This window comes from Neopsephotus bourkii, unplaced genomic scaffold, assembly GCF_033783945.1.
Source record: "Neopsephotus bourkii isolate Nb327-2 ecotype Australia unplaced genomic scaffold, CSIRO-AGI_Nbou_v1 NB_678, whole genome shotgun sequence".
NCBI classification, from domain to species: domain Eukaryota; kingdom Metazoa; phylum Chordata; class Aves; order Psittaciformes; family Psittacidae; genus Neopsephotus; species Neopsephotus bourkii.
In genome coordinates, this window is record NW_026901177.1 from 2234431 (window position 1) to 2257710 (window position 23280).

Here is a 23280-nt window from a genome sequence, read left to right on the forward strand (position 1 = left end):
AAAGAGCAAAGTAGCAGCAAGATCAACATCTTATATGGAAGCCAGTGAAGAGGGGGAGTTTGTCAGAATTTTACACTACACCCTTTGCATCAGTAGCATGGTTTTTAAAAAGTGAGGGAACCTTTCAGTTGCAGATGCTCCAGTTAGTAAAATGCTATGGTTAAAAATGAACTTCCTTTGTTCCTTGCTTGGATTATTGCTTCCTGTGCCTTGAAATACGTATGCTCTGTTGAAGGAATTGAAAGATGTCCTAGTCGAAGTGATTTTTCCTCTTAGGTTTTATTCCTGAAGCTCTTATTTCCTGGATCAGTAAACTTTGCCAGATCATAGAATCACAGAATGGTTTGGGTTGGAAAGGACCTTAAAGCTCATTCAGTGCCACCCCCCTTGCCATGTGCAGGGACACCTTCCACTAGACCAGGTTGCTCAAAGCTCCACCTAACCTGGCCTTGAACACTGACAGGGATGGGGCAGCCACAGCTTCTCTGGGCAACCTGTGCCAGGGCCTCACCACCCTCATAGTAAAGATTTTTTTCACAATATCTAAGCTAAATCTCCCCTCTTTTAGTTTAAAGCCTTCCCTCCTTGTCCTATCACTAGATGCCTGTGTAAAAAGTTCCTCTCCAGGTTACTTCTAGGTCCCCTTTAGGCACTAGAAGCAATTATAAGGTCTCCCCTTGAGCCTTCTCCAGGCTGAATGCAGCCTCCTTAAATCTGATTTGCAAGGACTGTTTTTCGCAGCTGAATTTGTTCTTTCCCCATCATCACAACAGCAGCTCTGGAATTCAACATAATAATCTTAAGAACTGCTCATCAATAGCTAGATGGCCCCAGTGATAGAAGACCAAGAAGCACAGACAAGCTGTTGTCCTTTTTTGCCCTTCAAATCTTCTATATTTGTCGGGCAAAAGGGACAACAGCTTGTCTGTGCTCACTGATGCCATGGTTAAGATGTGGTTATCTGAAGCCTCCTTCTGCAGCTGCCTCACTAAGTCATTAAGATAGAATAATTTAAGAGTGTTTAGACATGCCAGGACTGCAACTGCTCCTTGCTCTCCATATCTCACCCCCCGCTATGTTCTTCTGCTTTTGTTACACCAGCTTTGGTGTTTGTTGGCTCTCAACTGGGATCCCTCAGCCAGCCAAAACCAAAGCACAGTTTTTGGGAGGCTGAACTGGCTCACCAGAGGGCCAGGAGAGCCTGGGAAGGTGCTGGAGAGGGTGGCTGGATGGGAATGGGAATGGAGTGGGATAACAAGGGACAATGTGAGCCCTGGGGCAGCTGCAAGCTACGAGGGCAGCCTGGCTGCTGGGTCCCCTGGGCTGTCCCTCCCAAAAAAATCATACATTCCTAACTGAGGTCAGAGAGTCAGTCTATTTGGCAGGGGCACTAAGAAGCACTGTGGATGGAGAGGGACACAAATCTCTGGAAGGACTTAATAATCCTTTATTTCTTCTGACTTTGGTTTAACCATGGGTTGTGATGCTTTAAGTACCACATATTAATTAGAAGTGGTAGGAATCCCCAAAGGGATGATACTCCTGGCCTTCTCACCATTCCTAGTTTGATTTATTCCAAATTATTGCTCTGAAACATTATTTATTCACTCAGGAGCTTGGCGTTTATAAGGTCTATCTAAATTTGCAAATAACTAATGGTTGTCAGTAAGGAGTACCACTCTGCTGAGGTGGAAAATAGCTTGCCCGCAAGTAAAGTACAGCCAAGTATACTGAATGTTTTCTGCAATACTTCTTTAAGGCAGGCAATGTTATCTTGTCCCTTCTTTGGTACCGCGCCTCAGCAAGCATGCAAGGACAGTGCCTGGATGGTGACCTTGGACAGATGAACCACTTTAGGTTTCAGCCCCCCTCTGAATCACTGATCCACTGAAAGGAAATTGGGGAAATGGGACAAATGCTCTTTTGTCTCCTCTGGTCTTCAAAACCTTTCTGCCAGTGGTTGACTTAGAGCACACAGAGTGGGAGGGACATTGAGTTCAGACAAAATTGCTGTGTACCTGGGAATGGTCAGGATAGAGGTCTTGGCTCCTTATGCCCATCACGTCCACAGTCTGGAGATTCTGCTATAACCCAATTTCAGTGTTTTGGAGACGCTTAAGGTTTAGAGACAGTTTGAAGTGTTTCTCCTTTCCTCTGAAGGACACCTTCCCCACTGTTTTTGGATCTTCCAGTTCCATCATGGGGAGCTGTGGTTCAGGTCAGGGCCAAGGATTCAGTAGGTAGGATAGGCTGGTGCAAGCTTTGATGAGGTTTTGTTCAGTTATGTGATGCAAATGATTACCTAAAGAGCTTGTGCATTTACTGGAGTAGTTTTGAAAGGCTGATGAGGACCTCAGAGTTGCCATATCCCTCCTGTGAGGTTCTAGAAGATGATAAGTAAACAGTGGGGATGCCCAGGTGCACTTGTGACTGTTGCTGCCTTCAGCCTTTCAAGGGTCTTAGAAGAAGATGATACAGCTGCAAGATGTTGCTGTGTGTTCCTGTGGAGCTTATCAGTGGAAGCTCTTTGCTCCCAGCCAAGCATCAAAGGCACTAAAGCACGGGCCAGAGGGGCAACCAGCAATATGAGCATAGAGAGTTGGAATTTGACTTTTTCTGTGTTTTCTCTCTAATAATTAACTGCTTCTTTAAAAGTGGTCCACACAAAATTATTCTGCTTGGCACAAGCAGAGATGTGGGTTAATTATGAGTAATAGGACAGGTTTATATTAAGAAAGAAAAAGTATTTGAAGATCTAATAGGAATTTTAGTGGTATTCAGGGGAGTTTCATTTCAGGATTTCATTCCAGATTACATTGAGTCAATTTTTGCCCTAGCAAAGGTACTCTGTGTTTGCTTTGATTTTAGTTCCTCTGATTCTTTTCATTCTCTTACTCTCCCTAAGCAGTTTTAAATGTACCCTGATATAATACGAATGCATGTGTATCGTCCATAGTGGCTCTCGCTGTGTGCCTTGCACACAGTGCTTGCTGTGTGCAATGTAGTCATGTTTCTGTTTTTAGAATAAATATATAGGATGGTTGGACTTTAAAATAACTGAAAATGTAAAAAAGACCATCTAATGGAGTCTTAACACTACTGGTTCATTCTGTGCAGTCACAGCAACCTCGTTGATCCAGCACACACCTGACTTGCTATGTAAAGTAGTTGAACAATATAGCTCACTCAGTAGGAGACTTGAGGTTTCCTTCTATATGGCATAAGTACAGAAAGAAAATCATTCAAAAGGCAAATATAGTCATGTTTTATAACCTTTTCCTCCTCATTTGTTTCTGAGTCAAAAGAGCTTGGTGTTTTGACAGGTGATTTTTTGTTTTATCTCTGGTAAAAAGCACTTGACAGAAATTCTTCGCCCAACTGATTTTCACTGCTTTTAAACAGTGCACCAGATGTTAGTTAGTTTTCTTTTTGTCTGTTACTTTCACAAGTCTTCCATAGCTCCTTGGCATGTCATCAGACCCCTGCATGACAAAAGTTAAACCACATCACCCACTTGCTTGACTGCACCTGTGGTGAGCATCCATGTAGCACCTACCTGCACAGGGAAGAACTGGGAGTGACAACTCCAGGGCTTGCCATGGACTGGGTCTTGTAAGACCATAAACTTTGGCATTAATGACCCAAAATAACTAGATTTGTTGTTAAAAACTGTATTGGTGTTTTTATGTACTCACACTGTGTCAATCCTTACTTCCTATGTACACCCGCTGTGCAGCTGGCCCCTGCTCTGCCAGTGGTCACCCTTATTTGTTCGCTCTTTCAGTGTTTTCTCTCCTGCACTCAGTGCATCAGTGTTGATGCTCTTTTGCTGCCCTCCCTGTTGGCTGTCTTCATGTCATGCAATGCGCAAGACAAGCACAACAGGAGAGGCTACAATGTGGGAAATTTAGAAATTTCCATGATGGTGTTTTTTCCTTTCAATTTGGCTGCACATTTTCCACAGGGAGAGTTAGGGAAAATACAGGGACATAGCAAGCACTGTAAGAGAATGGCCCATGCAGTGTGTGATGGATGATGTTGACTATTCATTTTAACAGAGCTTCAAGAATTCAAACACTTTTCATGAATATTCATATGAAACAAAGCTGTTTAACCTGGCTCTCACATCTGTCTAGTGGGAACACTTCAGTGCTTATGTGTTGCTCATACGACTACTTGCAAGACATGAATTTTAAACCTGACTGCTCAGATAGGAATGGAAATCCAATATGAAACAGTATATTTGGTTGTGAAATTTGCAATTCACTTTCTCTAAGTTAACTACACACATCATCTAATCAAGGAACACCACATGACTGAACTAAGCAACACAGTATGAATTTGCAAACATTTGCCATTCCCAAAAGATCTGTAAGCCAAGAGCCGTACACTGAAGAAATTCTCAAATATCAAGTAAATAAATTAGAAAATTGCATGAGCTCCATAGACAATCCATAAGCAGAAGGGTGATTGAGGTTTGTGGCAAAAAGTACTCATGGAGCTTCTGAAGTAAACAGAGAAATTGTTTCTCAGCACAGTGAATCAATATGATGCAATTTGGTTCAGCATCTGCTCTCTAGCGATGGAGCAAAGGGAATGATGAGAAATTTTGGAGTCACTTCTGACAGGCCCTAGATGAATGGATATTTGTTGCTGGCAGAAGTTTTTGTAAGTGGTCTAGTTCTGAAAACAGATTTAGTTCTGGATCATGGGATTTGCGTTATGTCTTATTTTGCACTTGAAAATGCCTGAAATATTAACCTGCTCCTGCTGCAAAAATTTGTTTAGCAGTTTGCCTTATCTGGAGCTCTACATTCAGCCTCATTCCCTGAACACCACCATCTGTATTTCTATTGCATCACTAGTACTCCTTCCTCAAAGGTGAGGAGAGTGCACTAGTTGAAAAGCAGGGTTATTACACTGTCCCTTTTGCAAAGAGGTTGGGGGACTTGCCCAAGTCCCCTGAGAATTATGCAGCTGGGCATGGGCTGAACTCAGTTTTTGACTTCCTTGTGGTTTTACACATTCAGCCCCTTCCCTCAGAAAGGCGCTGAAGTAAAACAAAGTAAAATAGTCTAAGCCTCTGGACAGAAGTGAGACAAGAAGGAAAAAATACATACTCGATTTCCACATACATTGCTCATTTCTGACACAGATTTAATATCTCTGCATAATATCTCTTTGGTCCATACTGCAAACCACTAGAAACAGTTTCTTTGAGAGAAAGTTTTCACTGTTATCACTGTTATTCAGTAGTGTAAATAACACAGGTAGAAATTATTTCCCCCCCCAATTTGCAATGCAAAGTAATGCAATTGACTGAAAAGTTGTTGCTTGGATCAAATGGAGAATATTTATGTTATGTTACCTAAGAAAAATTCTCACCCTTCCTGATCCAATATAGCTGCTTCTCTTTGGCACAGTCTGTGTTTATTTTGAAGGAATGCATTTAGCATTTTAGCTGTTAAATTTTCATTGGTGTTTTGTCATTAAACGAATTATATCATGACCTATTTACAATGTAGTATAGTACACTGAATTCTCCTTAAAGGGGACATTAGTTAGGATGAGTAAATTCAAATTACTGGGTAAGTCCCTGCTAGATAGGGATTCTTTTTCTAATGAAGATTTAATGAAAACAATCAATCTAACACAATTCTCTGAGTTGTGAACCGTTGACAACAGTATTGTAAAGTATGCTTAATGACTCCCATATTAAAGTAGATTTAAAATGACACCATAACCTTAATTTTAAAACTTAACACAGCAAGTGATACCATAGCTCTTACTGCAAGATATGATTCTTCACTTCTTTAAGTGCATTTTTAAATGCTCCTATGAGAAGCACTTCGGCAAGCAGAACATTTTATTGTTACTAAATACCACTCACTCTTAAGTCTCTCTGTTGTTTGGGAATGAAACTTTAACACACAAGTCAAAACAATCCATCAACACAGGGAATATCGCACTTGCATCAAATATAACCATCATAAGGATTTTACATACACGGGGACGTAAGATTTTAATTCATTCAGTTCTTGTTACTTATCTTGGTGGGGGTCATATACAGTGACAAAAATGCAAACTTGCAGCCCTGCACTGACAAGGACCCCATGCAACCTCGCTGCCTGTTTTGCCATGTAGATCTGACTCTGATGTTCGGACATTTCCTTGGCTGGTAATGATAAACAGGCGCATCCTCAAAAAGTACATGAGGCTTCTAACTTTGCATATCATCTCTTGAACTTCTGACTGGGAAGAAGCAAGCAGTTTCAAGGGGAAGCTTTCCTGTTATACTACTGGGTGCTCATTCCCCCCCTCAGCCCTCACTCACAACCCTTTCAGCATCCAACTAACCGTTGTTTGCACCCTTTCCCACACTGTTTTATCTCAGAGGGAGGAAGAGTGGCAGGGGGCTGGCAGTGGCACAGGAGGAAATAGTAGCTTTTTCTGTCTGAAACTACAATTCTCACCAAGCAAGACAATGCCAACAGTGCAGAAGAAGCTTTGATTATGCAAAATGGATGGACACATCACACCTTTTTTTTGCAATAGGTTATAACCTGAGGAGTTCCTCACCCAGAAAAACCCTTCCGCAAACACATGCACACCCCACCCCCCTGCCTCTGTTTTCCCCTTTTCAAGTGACATCGGTGGCACTCCAGACACATTTGACACATTAATAGCATGTCTCCCTCATCTTACAGGCTCCATAGCTTTCTTCTTCCCCATTTATTTTAGGGCAGCTTCTCCTCTGTCTTCTCCCATCTCAGAAACAGCCCAGCTGGCTCAGTAGAAAAGGAGTAAAGTGTTTTCTGCATGACCTCTATGTATTTTACTCCGTGGGAATGGCGATGTGGAATGCACACTCAGCAGGCAGCAAGATTTGAGCCAATTTGTCCTCAAGGCATTTCTGCCATAAACTGCAGGGATGTTAGCAGTATTCCCCCCTTGGCTCTCCCCCCTTCCTATCACCCCCTCCCCACAGCCGCCTCACCGCTGCCGACTGCACCTGGCTGTGCTCGGAAAGCCAGTGATCAAAACACAAACAATAGGCACCGAACAGCAACAGCTCCCTTTGTTTCCCATGCAAATCCTACCTCCGATAGTTGTCACATCTTCCTCCGAGGCGAAGCCTAATTATTAATAAACAGAGATCCAGCAGAATCCTCCAAACTGCCACCAGTTGTCAAGCGCTGTCATTGTTCCCTCCTGGTGCTTAAACCTTTTTTGACCATTAATGTCACAACCCCTGCTAACTCATAGCTTAGTACTCCCTGCTCAAAATGTCTGAAATAGTTTGGAAGGACAATAGGAATGACAGGCACACTAGACAGCTATGCTTGAAATTAGTTATCTCAAGCTGACTTAAGGCTGTTTCATAGTGCTTTTAAGGCATTGCACTTAGTAGGGTTTATTAACCTAGGCTAGACATGTCATTCCTGCTTTTATTCAGTGCTGTAATAGGATGTCTGCTAGAAATGCAGCGATAGGTCTAACTCCATTCATCCCTCCATAGTTTTTAAACCTCCCCAGTGGAGGAAATAGCTTCAGTCATCCTTAAACTTACTGAGGCTACTGTTTCTGCAGAGCAGGGTTTCACACATTGTTTTGAAACTGAGGAGAAAATCACTCGCGGGAATGGAAGGTGCCGTAGCTCTCAGGACTGATGTGAACGGCAAGAGGAACGCGACAGCATCCACCCCCACTGTGAGCAGAGGCTGTCGCAGGCATAAGTGGAAGCAGCGATTGGCAGCTGAAAGTTCATAAAACTCCATAAGGCAGATGTGGCACAAAGTGAATGAAGGGGATGTATGGACTATACTTTGGTTTGTATTTACAGAGTGACAGATGTCCACTACACTTACTAAAAGGCAAAACACAGTTTGCAGATAGCAGGGTCTTAGAATCTAAATTTGCAAGTTGACAGCATCTGGGATAAGCAGAAGAAACACAAGCAATGCATGGCATTTGCGGTGCCTGTGATGTGGAGAAGAGCAGTGGTGAGAGGATGCTGTTGGAGACTGTTTTCAGTAAAACTGTGCACATCGGTAGATCCCAGGACAGAGACATTAGTGCTCTTCTGAGGTCTTGGAGCCTTTTTCTTCTTGGTTGTCGGTCAATAATCAGCCCAGGTCAAGATGGATCAATGTGTGTTAACATCTGCTGTTACTTCAGTGTTGTTGATCCCAGTGTGGTCCCTAGTGGACAAAAGTAAAAGCCACTAGCACAGATGGTGCCAGCAGCACCGACGCGCAGGCTGAAGGACTGGAGAGACAAGTTGGTGCCAAGGCAGGCTGTGAGAGAGCAAGTTAGCTCTTTTGCTGCTTGTTTAGCATCTGCCTGATGTTTTGGTACCACCTAATTCACGGCCCTTGGTTTACAATGAATATACCATGCATGGAGACATCTCAGAAATGAAAGACATTTAGAGAGATTAAAGGGCAAAGCAGATCACAGTGAAAACCCAGCTGTGCCTCAGACCATGGAGAACGAAGGGGTTAAGAGAACACTAATATGCATTAGGTTTTTAAATGTTAGGGATTGAGGGCACTGAGGGCTAGTTAAGGTCTAATTCTTCTCCTTTGAGAAGCTTAGATTTGGATTTGTGTTCTACTGTGACTGTTACAGACTATTTGAAAGTTGCTCTTGCAGAAGAGGCTGCTGGTCTGTGCTGAACAAGTGGTAAATTCTGCCTTGTTCCTGGAGGGAAAAATGGCCAACTTAAACCATCCTTTTTTTTTTTTCCCAGATGACTTCCTGCCACCCGCACAGATGCCCACAGTGCTAAGGGCTTTACCAAACACCATGTCAGTGTGTGTGCTCAGTGTGGTCTGCAGGTCTCCTTTATGAATTTGCCTTCATGGAAACTTGAGTGAAAGCAAGGTTGTTGCTGGTGCAGGCAAGCCATAGATGCTGATGGGGACATCTGGGGCTATGACAAGCATGACATTTGTCCCTGAATTAGCACTGCTCATAACAGGTCTGCCTTTACTTGCTGTCACTCTTGGACATCCTCTCTTCCCCTTTTCACCTCTGCACTTTACACAATCAGTTTTGGAGGGGAGGTCTTGAGGCTCCAGTTCTGTTTCTCCATTTAGAGTGGGGGATTATTAGAACCTTAAGTTTCTCCCAAAACTGATGTGAGCAAAGGGGACTTCAAAGTTTGTAGGCATGAATTTCAAGGTGCACAATTACATGCTGACTGCTAGCATGGCTGCCAGAACAATACCTGCTTTGTGAATAATTCACTTTTTCACTGCCGTCTATCTAGCATCTTTCATAAGCATTACATTCACCTTAAGGCAGGAAAGAAAAAAGGGGAAAAAAAGTTCTCCTTGTCCTGAGCAATATACTTCTGTCTCATTAATTGATTTGCAAGTGGTATGACACAACAGTTCAAAAGACATTAGATTCCTATTGGAGATACACAAATTTAGGGGTACAGACTTTCTTGATGCTCTTTTGTGGTATTGTAGTGCTGAACTGGGCACAACAGTGTTCAAAGACAGGTTAAAGCAGGTGATCTTTGCAACCCATGTTCACAGTTCCCCCTTTAGGCATGTTGGGGGCTCATAAAAATTTGAATGACTACCCCAGCTCCTCCCTTATGCAGTAAACAAACTAGCCATGGATCTCCCTGCCACAGCAATCCCAAAGGCTTCAATCCTTTGCAGTAGGTTAAAGTCAATTGAATGTGGTCAACACATGATAACTACCTGTGAGGGCTGAGTAACGTCCTTATTAATGTCAGGTAGTAACTGAAAGGGAGAGGTAAACTATTCAAGGTGCAAGAGTTAGGCTAAAAGGGAATGATGAGAAAGATCATATAGGGTCTGATTAGTTCAAAATGGTTCAGTGTTAGGGAGATATTCTGTGATACTTGCCCTTTCCCCAGACTTTTTCTAATCGCTGAACAACAGCAGCAGCTGCCATCAGTCCCATCAGTGTTGGAACTCCTCCCTGTCTTTACCAGGGTTCTACTGTTGTTGTATTTTTCTGATGCACCAATCTGCTCTTTGCTGAAGAGAAGATACAAAGAGTGGTGGAGCACTGCTCTGATCTGGTATGACAATTTTCTGTCTTCCTGGACTGTGAGAATGCTGCAAAGTACAATTGTCCTGTTGAAACAGAGGGCACACATGTACTTGAACTTTGCCCTCCATCAGCAAAACCCTATTGACTCCTGTAGGGGCTGAGATTGCTACTGAGCCCTGCAGTGGTAGACCCTCTTTGAGAAAACTCACTGCCTGCAAAGGAGTTGCAATAAGTGCTTCTGTTTCTGACCGGTATTTGCTAACGAAATGGCCAAGGAGGATGATGAATGGGAAGAATTCAGGAGATTTGTAGTTTGCATGCTCACTGTAAGTCAAACAATATAATGAATGGAGCAACTAGTGTATAATTTCATTATGAGTCATCCTAATTATAACAAGAATTTGATAGGTACATAACTAGAAAGTGTAGCTATCTGTTACAAATGCACATTTCTAATTGCATAGGGAAGTACACAATGTAATTAAAGATGCAGGTTCACATACAGTAACCTTTTCTTCCCCTGTGGTGACAAATTCTCTAAGAGCAGTGTGAATTTGTTCTGAAGTTGCTTACCTATCAGACAGCATCCTTTCTACCCACTTGCTGAGTCTTTTTGAAACAGCAGCATGGTGTCTCACTAATCCATAGATACTTGGTGTGAATTGGGTATTAAAGGAATTGCAGGAATGATCTGTTGATAGCTCTTCCATGTTGGGTCTCTCTGTAGAGTCTCAGTGGTCACTGCAGCTTTAGGCTGGCAAATAATACAGCTGAGATGTGCACGGCAGGTAACAGGTTATATTAAGTATATATAAGTACAGTGTATATGAAAGTTAGTCTTAACATTAAGAGGGATCCTTCTAAAGAAGCCGAATTCTGTCATACATGTCTAGATACTCTCAGGGTTTGTGGTGTCTGAACTCAGGACTGAGTTTTGGAGAGGGCAGCTATTTCCTAAAAAGGGTGAGTATAATGTAGGGGCAGATAAATTCCTAACAGTTGTCTTGGCTAAATGCATTAACCCCATCTCTGTCTTTTAAATGAAAGAATTATCAAGAAAGTTGGTTGAAGTCAGTCCCTGCATTTACAGCTCTGGCTGTCTCCCTCCTTTTTCCAGTGGTAAAACAGGCAGCACCTGTGTCTTCTACACCTTCAGAGTGCAACAGCTGACATGCTGCCACAGGAAATCACTCAGGTTATTCTGAGTGACTAGTCATAGATCATTACCTTTAGCATAAAGTCAGAAATCACTTGTTTACTGATGGTGAAATGCAACCCTGTGTTTGGCCATAGTCTTGCAGTATCTCTCATGCTGAGAATCATAGAATGTAGGTCCTGGAAATCTGCTCATTTAACTGAGTTATATTACACTGACTAGCTAATCACTTTCACATACTGTGTGATTGTCCCCCTTTACATGCCAATTCTGTCTTTTTCTTGCATAGCTCTTTTTGAGCCACTTGCCTAGGAGAAAATAACTACATCTGGAGTGTTGTTAAATGACCCAGAAGTTGCTGCTCGGCAGGCTGATGATATTTGATGCAAATACGTGGCTTCTTGCTGTGAAAATCTCTTTAGTTGACAATCCACTGAGTACTTTTGACAATAGTTGTCTGAGGAGTTAAAACACAGGCTCCTCTTTGCATAGTCACACTATCATTCTTACAGAACTGCCAGTATTAAATTCTTCCTGTGCAGTTTCAGTGGAGGTCTTTCTACTCCCCATTTGTTCGACAGCTGTTGGTGCGCACTGCTCCTTCTCTTTGCCTTCAACTTTTGCCATCTGCCATCATTAACTTGCCCAGGTGTCGGAAATCTTCTTGCTCTTCTCTTGTAAACATTATTCTGCCTTCTTCTTCCCTAACTCAACCTTCATTTATATAGAGTCTGCAGGCTAGCTGTTCTCAGAACATCTGCTACATTTCATACTTTACGGGGGCGGATGGGGAACAGAGTATATATACTTGCTTGCAGAAATAAAGACTCTTTAACCCATCCTTTGCTTTCTGTCTTCAAGAGCTTACTTTTTCCCTGCACTTCTAGATGTGCCAGTTAATTAATACTTGCCAGCTGGGATGTTACCTAGAGCAAATGTACCATAAAACAGAGCTAATTTTCAGAAACATCAAAGCTTCTACATACTGCATCAGTGTTAGTCCTCAGTGGTATCAAGGAGCAGCAGAGAGGGGACATACTTAAGACAGTTATCAGAATAAATCTTTTTTTTAACTCTTCATACTGCTTCTACTGGTGCAAACAGGGACCCCTCTACTGACTTTGATATGTTTTCTGCTCAGGCATAGGTCAGACATCCTTTTATGATTACTTGGAAGGGAAATCCAGACTCAAAGAGCATCTTTCACAATGATGGGTAAACTATTGAATTCTTTTGGCAGAGACAACAAAATTAAATGATTTTCTGGTGTGCCCAATCCTCTTCAATAAATCACTGAAGATTGACTATAAGTTTGAATGGCAACAAAACAGAATCCAACAAAACAGGATACTTACACAATGCTGCTTTCTGGACCCAGTGAATGTTTACTGCTTAAAGGTTAGTAAAATATGTATCTGAGGATGCACACGCAGTTGCTGGGGATGGTCTCCAGGCTGAGTGATGAGTAATTCCAACCTGATTTCACACTTCAGTGATTTTACTCTCCTCAGTTTGGGTCTCAATACCAGTGCTTTCAAAGCCTGATTTTGTGTGCAACTGTTGGGCAGAGATGGTTTCCTGCTCTGAACAGTTCTGCTGAGCAGCAATTGCTGCCTGCTGCTTTCCCATTTGTTAAGCAATGGATTACTGTTCAAACATTTGTAGCCCATGTTGTTCTAAGCGCTGTGTGCAATTCTCCAAATTTACTCCTCTCCCGGAATGCTGTGATCAGAGGTTGTTTCTTGCTTGTTCAATAATTTCCTGAAGCACTGCTCCAATCAACGCTGCTGTGATTTCCTTGCTTTCTGATGGATAATGCATTGTGCTATTCACCTTTCATAGAAAACCCAAATTGGCCACTTAAATACTCTCTGATTTTACATACAGTGCCTAGCTGTTTCTCCACCAGCTCTTGACAGATTTTCCTAGCCATGCTTTCCTATTCCTATGTTAATATTACATCTCCAGCCACTTCAGCAAGATATTGCTAGATAATTCTTTCCTTGCCTTTTTTTCCACTCCCCTACAAATCACTTGCTATGCAGAGCAATCCTTTCTTCAGGATTCAAGTATCTCCTTTAATCTGGTCTTCCTTTTATTCTTTACTCAGCTGCTGCTTTGCTTTGGTGGAATAGTCACTTCTCTGATGAAGCTCATGCTGCTATTTCTGTTCTCTCTCTTTTTGAAAGGTCTTTTGCATCAGTGAAATGCCTGTTTGGGTTCTTTGATGGCTTGGTGCTGTATGCTAAGCTCTACATGCCAGGTGTGAAAGATCAAGTTGTGGAGAAAACATGCACAGGGGGAGGGAAGGGGACTTTGCTGTGCCTGAGTGAGAGGAGTGTTCAATGAAACAATAACAGAAGCAGACAGGTAAATAGGCTGGAACTCAGCATCTGTAATGTGCAGAGGTCATTTTGCAGCACTGTACCTCAGTTTCCCCACTTGTAAGCTAAGAATAATCCTCTGCCTTTATAAAGTGCTTTGTGAGCTTTACCTGAGAACTGAAACAAGATGACTGAAATACGGTTTTGTTAAGCTTATATTGTTCCTGACTTCCTGATAAACTTGAAATTCAGAATAGCAAGAGCCTAAAACTGCCCGAAGTAGCTTCTGTATTGTGCAGTGTGTTTTGTGCTGTATGTTGCTGGTCTTATACGTCTGCTACTGAAGGCACAACCTCTCTTGCAATGTCCTCACAACCATCTTGCAGACATTTTACTTTTCTTTTTTGGACTACAAGGCATCCAGAAAGAAAGGCTGTTTTCTATATGTGTCTAAGATGTCAGAGCCATCAAGGTCTCAGCACAGCTGTCATAACTTCACTGGCTCCATAAGCCCCTCTCAGTTTTCCTAAACTGAGGACAAGCAGCACATCTCACAATACTTGCTCTGGCATGGGCATTAGAGCTGCCTTTTAGCTGCGGAGGTGCGCAGAGGCACGCCTGTGCAGGAAGGGCAGAGCAGCACCTCACCCACGATGGGCCCTTGTTTCCCCTCAGGTTGTGGAGGCAGTGGTTGCCTCCAGGCTAATGCCAGGACACGCTGTGCATTAATTACCAGGACTGTGCAGGGAGCTGGGGGTTTGCACCCTCCAGGAGAGCTCAGGGTTGTGCTGGCCTGAGAACAAGGTGCCAGGAGACAATTTTTCTTCCATTTTCCCCCATCTGTGTTTTGATGTTCTCTGGCTCTTGTGTCTGTGATCACCATGGATGCTTACATGGGATGTTGCAGGTGATGCAGCCCTGCTTGGAGGGTGAAGAAGCAGCTGGGGAGCAGGACGAGCATTGGGCTGAGTTCAAAGCCCAGCCTGTTTGGAGCAAATGGGCAGGTGGGGACAGGAGAAATCTCTCATAAGATGCAGCTTTTTGATTTTATTGACCTAGTCTGTATCAGGTGCTCGCATGCTCCTTCAGGGTGTGTGGTTCCCACCAAAGCTACTGACAGAGGATTTACGGTTGTGAATCTAAAAACTCACCGAGCTTCAAAATCTGTCCTCAGTTTTCCTGTGTAAACCTGGAGTGACCAAAGGGATTCGACTGTATTTACTGAAGTAGAGCTGTTCGGGATTTATACCACTGAGGGCAACATCTGATCTTAAACATCCATCTTAAAACATGTATGGGTTTCGTACTAAGTTATTTCCCCCATGTGAAAAGCTTACAGCCCCTATACAAAGCTGCCACCTCTTACCCATCAGCAAAGTAGCTGAGGACACAAGATATGTTTATGGATAAATGATTTGGCAGGGGGCAGGGGGGGGAAATGGTATTTGGAAATCAAGCAGATGGTTTCCAAGAGGAAAGAGGCAGAGTGATAAAGGTTTGCTTTTAACACAGGCTACAAGGATACTCCTTTGCCATAAACACGCTTTTTTTTCATTGATAAATCTCTTTTTTTCCATCCTCTCTGATACATTTTTCAACTCTGCGTATGCAAAATATTAATGTATTATCAAAGCCTGAAGTGAATAGGACTCCAGAGGAATTTAGCCAGTGAGTTACCTCTGGTTTTCATTACTTAATGCTATTTGTTTACATCTATTTGAAATGATTTTATACTCATTATGCTCACTGAAGTAATGCTACATTGTTTCTCTACTTCAGGTTATTTTAAAAGCAGGGAAAAGAAAAAGGAACAACTTGTCCATAGATACACCTATAATCTGACCTTTACTCTGAGGAGTCTTAAGTAGATTCTCTAGATTTTTGTGTCTGTACTTGCTCTATTTTTGGACCCTTGGAAATAACCTTGACTCTAAAACTGTGAAATTTCAGGTGCAGAAGCTGCACTGCAAGCTGTGGAGTTCATCCCTATCAGGATGAGGGCCATATCCTTCACAAAAAACACTGCTTGAGGATTTATCCAGCAGTACACAAATCCTGCCCTTCTATTGCAGGGGCTCCCAGCTGAAAATGTAGACCACAGAAACGAGCTATGTTTTAATGGCTAGTGGATAAAACAAACTTGTAAGAACAGTCCCAGAAAGTCTTTATTTTTGCAACTAATGCCCCAGTGCCAGTGTGACCCTGCAGGATCAGGCTCTGGGGATGTGTTTTGGCTTCAGCTGCCTGTGCTGAAAGATGGAAGCACCCTAATGTGCCTCACACATGCACACACACCACACACATTGCATCTCTAACCCTTGACTCACTCCTCCAGTCCATTTCACTCCAGCCCACAGAAGGAAGGATGTCTTTTCTTTACCTAGTTCTTATGCTTAGATTTCAAATAGCTCTTGGTGCAGTAAACTAGTAAAAAAACCCCAGTGCCTGGAAATGCAATACCCTTTGAGGAAAGCATGGAAGTGCAGGAAAAATCCCGAGTCCCATTTATCTCAGACAGCAGGTCTGTTTACCTGTCCTCACCCCCCAAAAGCTGCTATTAGTTTTGCACAGAGAACTAAAGCAACCCTTTTCCTTCTTCGCTTCTGATGCCCACTGGCTCCTGCTTCACTCTCCTCACTGGTGTGGTCAGTGGGGTCATTAACCCCTGCTAGGCTGCGGGGCTTAAGCCATGCTCAGCCTCCAGCAGCAAGCTCTAACTTAATCCCTTAGCAAAGGAAGGGTGACTCTTTGGAATACTTGCCTGGTTCTTCAGACATAATGTACTGTCTGCAGAATGGAGGCAGACAACTGCAACAGGATAACATCCCCTCAGATGTCTCATTGATGTTAACAGGATCAAGTTCATCAAACAAGCGAAGTATCTCTGTTCCTCTTGGTCCAGTGCAAAACCTCTGCTCTGATCAGGTTTAGTTGCTGGCTGATATGGAAGGATCGGGAGACCTATGTGTGTAGGGAGATCTCTTAACCTGTGAAGAATTCAGTGGAAAATCTGTCAAGTGTGAAATGTCCTACCCAGTATCAAAGCATGGTTTTCTCTCTCTTTGTGGATGTGTATGGGCATGGTATAGTGTAGCTGTTGCAGAGGAGAACTGGGAGTATGTTGGGGATGGCAGAGATGGCCCTGGAGCATGAAGCACCCTGTGATGAGGCTTTGCTTTTCCCAGGCATCCTGCCCGATCCTGGTATAGCCTTTCCCAGTAAAGAGCACACTGAAATCTCCCCCAGACTGCATGGTGTGAGAGCCTCGATGCCCTGTGTCAGTGATGGGTGTCTGCCTTGCACCTAGCCTGCAGGATTTAAAGTATCTGTGTGAAAAGCTGTTTCACACAAGAGCCACTTGCCTACTGGTGGGAGGCAGACAGCATGGGTTCATAGCAGCAGAGGGTTCCAAGGAAAGGGCTGCATTCATGTATGAGGTCAGTAATGAGATACTTGTGTGCTTTTGTCAAGATAGGATTCCAAGACAGAGGAAATCCAAACTGTACCTTTCACAGGGGTAAAGAAATGGAAACCCAATTCAGCTCTCAGCTCTACCTGCATTAGTACAGAGCAACACTTCAGCAGTCGATACAGTTAATCCTACCTGTGCTAGTGGAAATGGGCAGAATTTGGCCTTGACAAACATGGGATGACGTGAAGAATTGTTAATCTGGAGCCAATTAGGAACCCAGTGTTACTAGACTGGTAGATAGTAGGTGATGTCTTTCCCAGACACCATGATAGTACAGGTTTAAGTCCAAAAGATGAAGATCTACTTTTTCTTTCCTGTCTTTTGCAAAGAACTCAATCATGTGCATTAATTATTTTGGATGGCTTGGTCCTTTCTGGGTTCCCTTTCAGGGACTCCTTCATTGTGTCAAGAGCTGTGCAATCACTGAAAAAAAAAAACACTGTCTGCCCAAAGTTATCCATGAATTTTATTTCAGTATTTTATTACTAATATTTTAGCTACTGGGATATTCCTTGAAATATTTGAGATACTGTGAAGAAATTTCATGGTATTAATTTTTAATATAGCCATTTTTAATGAAATAGAGGATCAAGATTCTGTGTGTATGTATTTGGTGAGATATGTATGAGATATATTCTCTACTGTACAATTACTACTGTCTGGTATAATTCCTGACTTTAAATGTACACATTTTACTCTTAAAATCTTAAATCCTGAAGTGGGGTTTTGCTCCAGAGATCTCTTTTCCATTTAATAATAACACTCAATAATGTTTGAGTATCCTGGGAGAATCACCTAAATCTAAGTATAAGCCCAGTTACTGTCAAGCAAGATAGTTTCACAAAGGAAGTCTAAAACTTTCCTGAAGTTCAGTGGTTTGACAGGAATATAAACGAGAGGGAAATTTCTCCCTTTGCTGGCATCTGATTTCTGAATCAGATTAATTATGACAACAGCTTTTCCCCCTGCATAATCAGATTTGTTAAAATTTCCCTACTAGATTCATAAAACTGTTCTGTGAAACAAAGACAATTAAGTGGTTTTCTTTGGCACTAAGTTCAAATTTGCCTGAACTTTCAACTGGACTCTGGTATCCCATTAGAGTCTGTCTTTGATAATAATCATGTTTCAATTTGATTACTTTCTCTTCTAATTCCAGTCCCCGACCATTCATTTTATTTTTTATAAGAATAGTTTAATTGTCCTTCCATGGCTGCTTGAGGAGCTCCTAGAACAATGCAAGTGAAATACCCTCATTTTTCTGTATTTGCATTAACTCGTCAACTTTATTGTTTGTCTGTAATATGAACAGTAAAATGCCATAATGCAGTCCTGTGCAGCATTTCTCAGTAGTTACTGAAACAGTCTCCTACGTCTCAGCATGGATAATAAGGAGGGAAGATGAGATGCAGAGCTCTGGCCAAGTGCTGTGCTTAACAAAGGTGCTGAGGAGCTGGCTCAGGAGTGTATCATTGCCATGGACAGTCAGCCACAAGAAAGCAAAAAACAAAGCATAAAGATGTGATGTAACCTGTACAAGGCACAGCATTTCTGGGACTGAAGCCCCTCCAGCTCATGGTCTTCTACTCTCCTCTGTCCCCATCTTCTTCCCTCATGTAAATTGTACCTCTCTTGGGCTAGTGATTTCCTTAGGGCTTACTCATAGACTAGATCTATGAAAAGCTGGTGCTGTTTATTATCCGTCAGGATACAGTCACATCTGGCCATCCTAAGATATAGTAATATCACAAAATAAGGAGGGGCACCAAAGGTTTGAGGAGGAAAAGTGAAAAAGCTGCCCTGGCTGAGCAAAGAAAAAGAATTTGTTGGTGGTGGGTAGGATGAAGGGAGAAGGGACAGCAAGGAAGAGAAAGATGTTAATATTAAAAACTTGCTAACACAAATTTAGCACACAGGAGCCTCTCAGGTTCCCAAATCCATGTCCTTTTCCATGAGTGACCAAAGGATATCATAGAATCATAGAATGGCTTGTGTTGGAAGGGACCTTAAAGATCATCCAGTTCCAACCCTCCTGCCATGGGCAGGGACACCTTTCACTAGACCAGGTTCCTCAGAGGCCCATCCAAGCTGGCCTTGAACACTGCCAGGGATGGGGCAGCCACAACTTCTCTGGGCAGCCTGTGTTGGTGTTTCACTGGACATAGAAATGCTTAAGAATTAGATGCGTAGCCAGAAGGCTGTGTATCTCTAATAGCCAGTTAGCTGCAGCACCCAGACAACTGGATCAAACGCAAGCAAAAAAGCACATGTAATATTCTCAATTTTATTTTCATTTCTAATCACCTACTTCTATGCACCTTGCAATTCTCTGGCCTGTTTCAGGGAACAGATCCCCTAATTGCCATGAGAAAAGATACAGCATTTTGTATCTGCTGGTCCTGTGGAAATACAGTGCTTACATAAATTTTTCTTGAACTTGGTCTGTTTGATTCCTAAACCCCTGATTCTGTACTTTGACACTGTAAAAGCCTGATTTCAAACCACTTTTGAAGTAAAGAACGTAAAAAACTCCAAACATGAAAAAAAAGGTAGAAAAGCAGGTAATAGAGGTTAGGTGCTATTCTGCTGTGGCTTTGCTGGGGCCAATATGTAGGGAATATGTCTCCAGATGGAACACTGCTTCTTTCACTCCTCTCTATAGTACTTGCTTAGTATATTTAAGAGAAAAATCTGATCAATGTGACTGAAGGCTGGTTTGTCTGACCTCAAAGTTACACAAAGCTTTATGAAGGAAAAGAACTTCTTTTTGAAGGAAAGAATGCAATACAGCTTTATCAAAGGTATATTGTATCAGATGAATTTGATGATTTTATTTGATAAGATAATTGATTTTCTTGACAAAACCTGTGCAGTAGATCTAATCTCTCTGGACTTTTACAAGGTATTTGACATAGTGAAAAGATTAATCAAACTGGAGAAACAGGGATTAACGTAATTGTGCAGGAAATGTCTGGAGAGCTAGGGAGAGTATATAATGTGTTTGGGGTGCAGTGTCTGCCCCTAGACTCCCTTTAGGGTTAGTGGGGGAACTTGATTGCATTTAGAATTCCAATGTTCCTGGCACAAAATGAGACACGTTAACATTTGTGGCTAAAATGAAATTAGGGTGGGTTATCACAGTAGTGGAGGTCCAGAAAACTGTATTAAAAGGACGGGATAGTCTCAAAGGCTCAGCAGGAGAGACAGAAGCATGAAGAGGATTGTGATGGCACAAAGGGAAAGTGTGAACACTGGAAAATCATGTCATGCATAATAAGTATTATTTTTTAGAATTTATAGAGGAGAAGAAAATTAAGTTAGCTGTCCTGAGGTGTACTGAGGGGCCCTGGAGAAGGAATTTGTGAACCGATGGTTCACAGAACATCGCTGATCCAGGGTCTGATGAGATCCTGCCTGGAGCAGGAGATAGTCCTGATACACAAATTCAGAAAAGATCTGTCAAAATAGGAACAGCTGCAAAGAAATGTAGCAAATGCAGCCTTTATTTGGCTTTGAGAGATGTGATTGTTGTTTATAAATGCAGGGGGGAGAAGACTTAACAGCGGAGAGTGAGAAGAGCTATTTCAACTCAAGAACAGCATCGGCACAGGAACAAATAGGTATAAATGGGTCATGATTAAACTTAGGTTGGAAATTCTGAGGTTTCCAGACATAAGAATGAGGCACTAAATGGGTCTTGGCAAAGAGAAGAGAAGTGGGGGAAGTAAAACCAAAGTAAAACCAAACTGGTTTTAAGACACAGTTTTACTGCTGGATAAAAGGGATCTTATGAAATGGTGGCCTGTGATTGCAGAGGGTTGGGCTCAGAGATGCAGAACCTCCCCCAGTCCTCTGTTTTTCTGCTCTTGTCAGGAGATTGTTAGTCTCGCAATGATGCTGAGAAATCCTACCTCCTGCAAGAGCGTGTCTGAAGAGGGCTCTCAGAAGAGACTTCACACCAGTCAGGAGTGTAGAAAACACCTACTGAAGGCCAGCTCTATGAGTCCATGTGTGAATATCCCTGGTGTGCACATCTGTGGGTGTCAGCATCTTTATGACCTCTGGATGAAAGAATCAGCTTGCTCTGAGTTGGGCAGGCACAGAAGTGCAGCTGCTCTCTTGTTCTTGCCCCACAGAAAAAAAAGCCAGTCTTTCTTGCAACTGAAGGAGTCATGACCCTGTGACCGAAACTTTTATCTAAATCCTGAAATTAGAATTGGTCTGATCCTCAGCTCCCAGGAAACAGCAGCAGCAGGCAGGCATCAGCTCAGCATTTGCAGTTCTTTTCCTCTTTTTCCTTCTTAGTCTCTCTTGCTAAGTGACTTCCAGTAGCCTCTGCCACCTTCATCTGGAAAGCAGCCGTGAACCAAGAAGTGTCCCTTCAGAGGGCTGTGGCATACACAAGCAAAGCATGCAGTGCTGCAGACAGGGCTGCTGCTCTGCTGCAGTATTGTTCACAGGCCAGTGCTCTCGGGATTTGCAGTTGCAGACTCGTCAGAGACTTAATGCATGATTTTACCCCAGTCAGAGTGCATCAAAAACTTCTGCCCTTCTACTACTTGCACCACCAAGATGCAGAGATGCGGTTGGCAGCTCAAGGCTATGCTCATGCACTACATGTATTGAGGATGGCTTCTGCTTTGATGGGACTTGCTCACATCTGCTGGAAAATGCCACAGCTCTGTGCCACGGTGATGTTTCTCAGTAGGTAGTGGGATTAGAGCATAATGCCACAACACTTATAGAGCAGAGTGAAATGTTCTACTAGCATAAAGTATATGTCTCCTTAGCTCATGTAAGGAAGGCTAGCTGAGAAATAGTATGGCTGAGATGTCATGTTACCCATGAAAGGACATCTTGAAACATTTGCTTAGGAGTGACTGAAGCTGCAAAGATGCCAGTCAAAGAGCTGTTCCTATCTGAGCAACCATTTCCACAGCTCATCCTGCAACTGATCCTGCCTTCTGTGCATGAAAGTACTTGCAAAGTCCATAAATTTACTATCATAATCAAGACACAAAGCAAAGGGGACTCTCTGTTCCTACAAGTAGCTGTACCTTTTAAGAATTTCAGACCATGAAGAGTGTACTGCCCTGTACCCATGTGGTATTGTCTGAAATGAAAATACAATTGTGAGTGTCCAGATTCTATATGCATTTGAGACGTACCTGGTACTTCAGGAGAGAGGAAAACACATTTGATTTTGGGAAGTTTTTAGTGTCATAGAGTTAAAGATGGGAAAATAAGCCTAGATCTGTAATCAGTGCAGAGGAGACAGTTTCTCTGAGGAAAAGGGCTCAGATCACACCTCCCTTCCTTCAGGTGCTCTGTGACACCTAGTAGTAGAGCTTCTCAGGCAGAGAGATCTTCACTGTAGTCCTTTGAAACTTTCTGATTAAGGAAATTATTACGGATCTTGTGAATACCATTTGTAATTACTCTGGTGCTGAAAGATTCATTGCCACCTTTTGTCTGAGCAGTATGTGTGAATGTAGATTCTAATACTTTTCCCCAGCTTACTCCCAAGGGGAATGCAACTGAAGGGAGAGAGGCAGTCATAATCTCTGTAGCTGCTGAATGAGCTGTTGACTTCTTGGGCAAGACTTTATTTCATTGTGTTTTAGTTTGCTCATTTGTAAAGCAAATATTTTTTCTACTGCTGAAGGCAATTGTAAAATCAGGCAGTGTCCATGGAGTGCTGTGAGATCCTCAACTCCACTGGAGGGGATAGGGTGCTGCTACTCAAACCCAAGGTCATGCTGACCTTGGTTGCTGAACATGACTAAGCCCCTGTTTTTGTTGCTGCTAAAATAGATACACTGAAAGCAGTCCCCTCACTTTTGCCATTTCGGCAGATTCCCTCTTGCTCTGAGAGCTTGCTTCAAGTCAAATGGTCACATTGTAAAAGGTTTCCATCCATCCACTAGATGCCTCAGATTGAGATAAGGCCAGGAAAGACGACACCATAGCAGACATAACCTGCACAACTCAGCTATTACTGAAGACTTTGCTCCATCACCTTATCTGAGTACTAAATAGCTGAGAAGTAATTATGCCTAATGTTCTTTGATCTCTTCCCTCTTTGCACATGGTAGGCTGTTCGGTTTCTGAAACACTCTCCTCATGTTCATGGCATTTGGCCTGCAGCAGTGAGGGTGAGTCCAGCCCCAGAATGTCTAAAACATTTTCTTCTAATAGATGGCTCACCATAAACTGGAAATGCGTCACACACCAGCCAGTTATTTCCACATCATAAACTCCTAATGCTTCTTTAGACTGATGGGGTTTTG

General features: G+C 42.6%; 1 protein-coding gene across 5 annotated transcripts in view; it reads right to left on the minus strand.

The window, feature by feature from the left end:
• Positions 1-23280, minus strand: part of KCNMB2 (potassium calcium-activated channel subfamily M regulatory beta subunit 2) — a 149711-nt gene that overhangs the window by 93683 nt on the left and 32748 nt on the right. Inside the window, exon 1 of one of the 5 annotated variants that reach the window (XM_061353555.1) lies at positions 7101-7893. The exons of 3 other annotated variants lie outside the window; for them this stretch is intronic. The gene's annotated coding sequence lies outside the window, so the exon portion shown is untranslated. Of the gene's footprint in view, positions 1-7100; positions 7894-23280 lie in introns of those variants that run through there. One more of the 5 variants, XM_061353553.1, reaches the window with a different exon arrangement.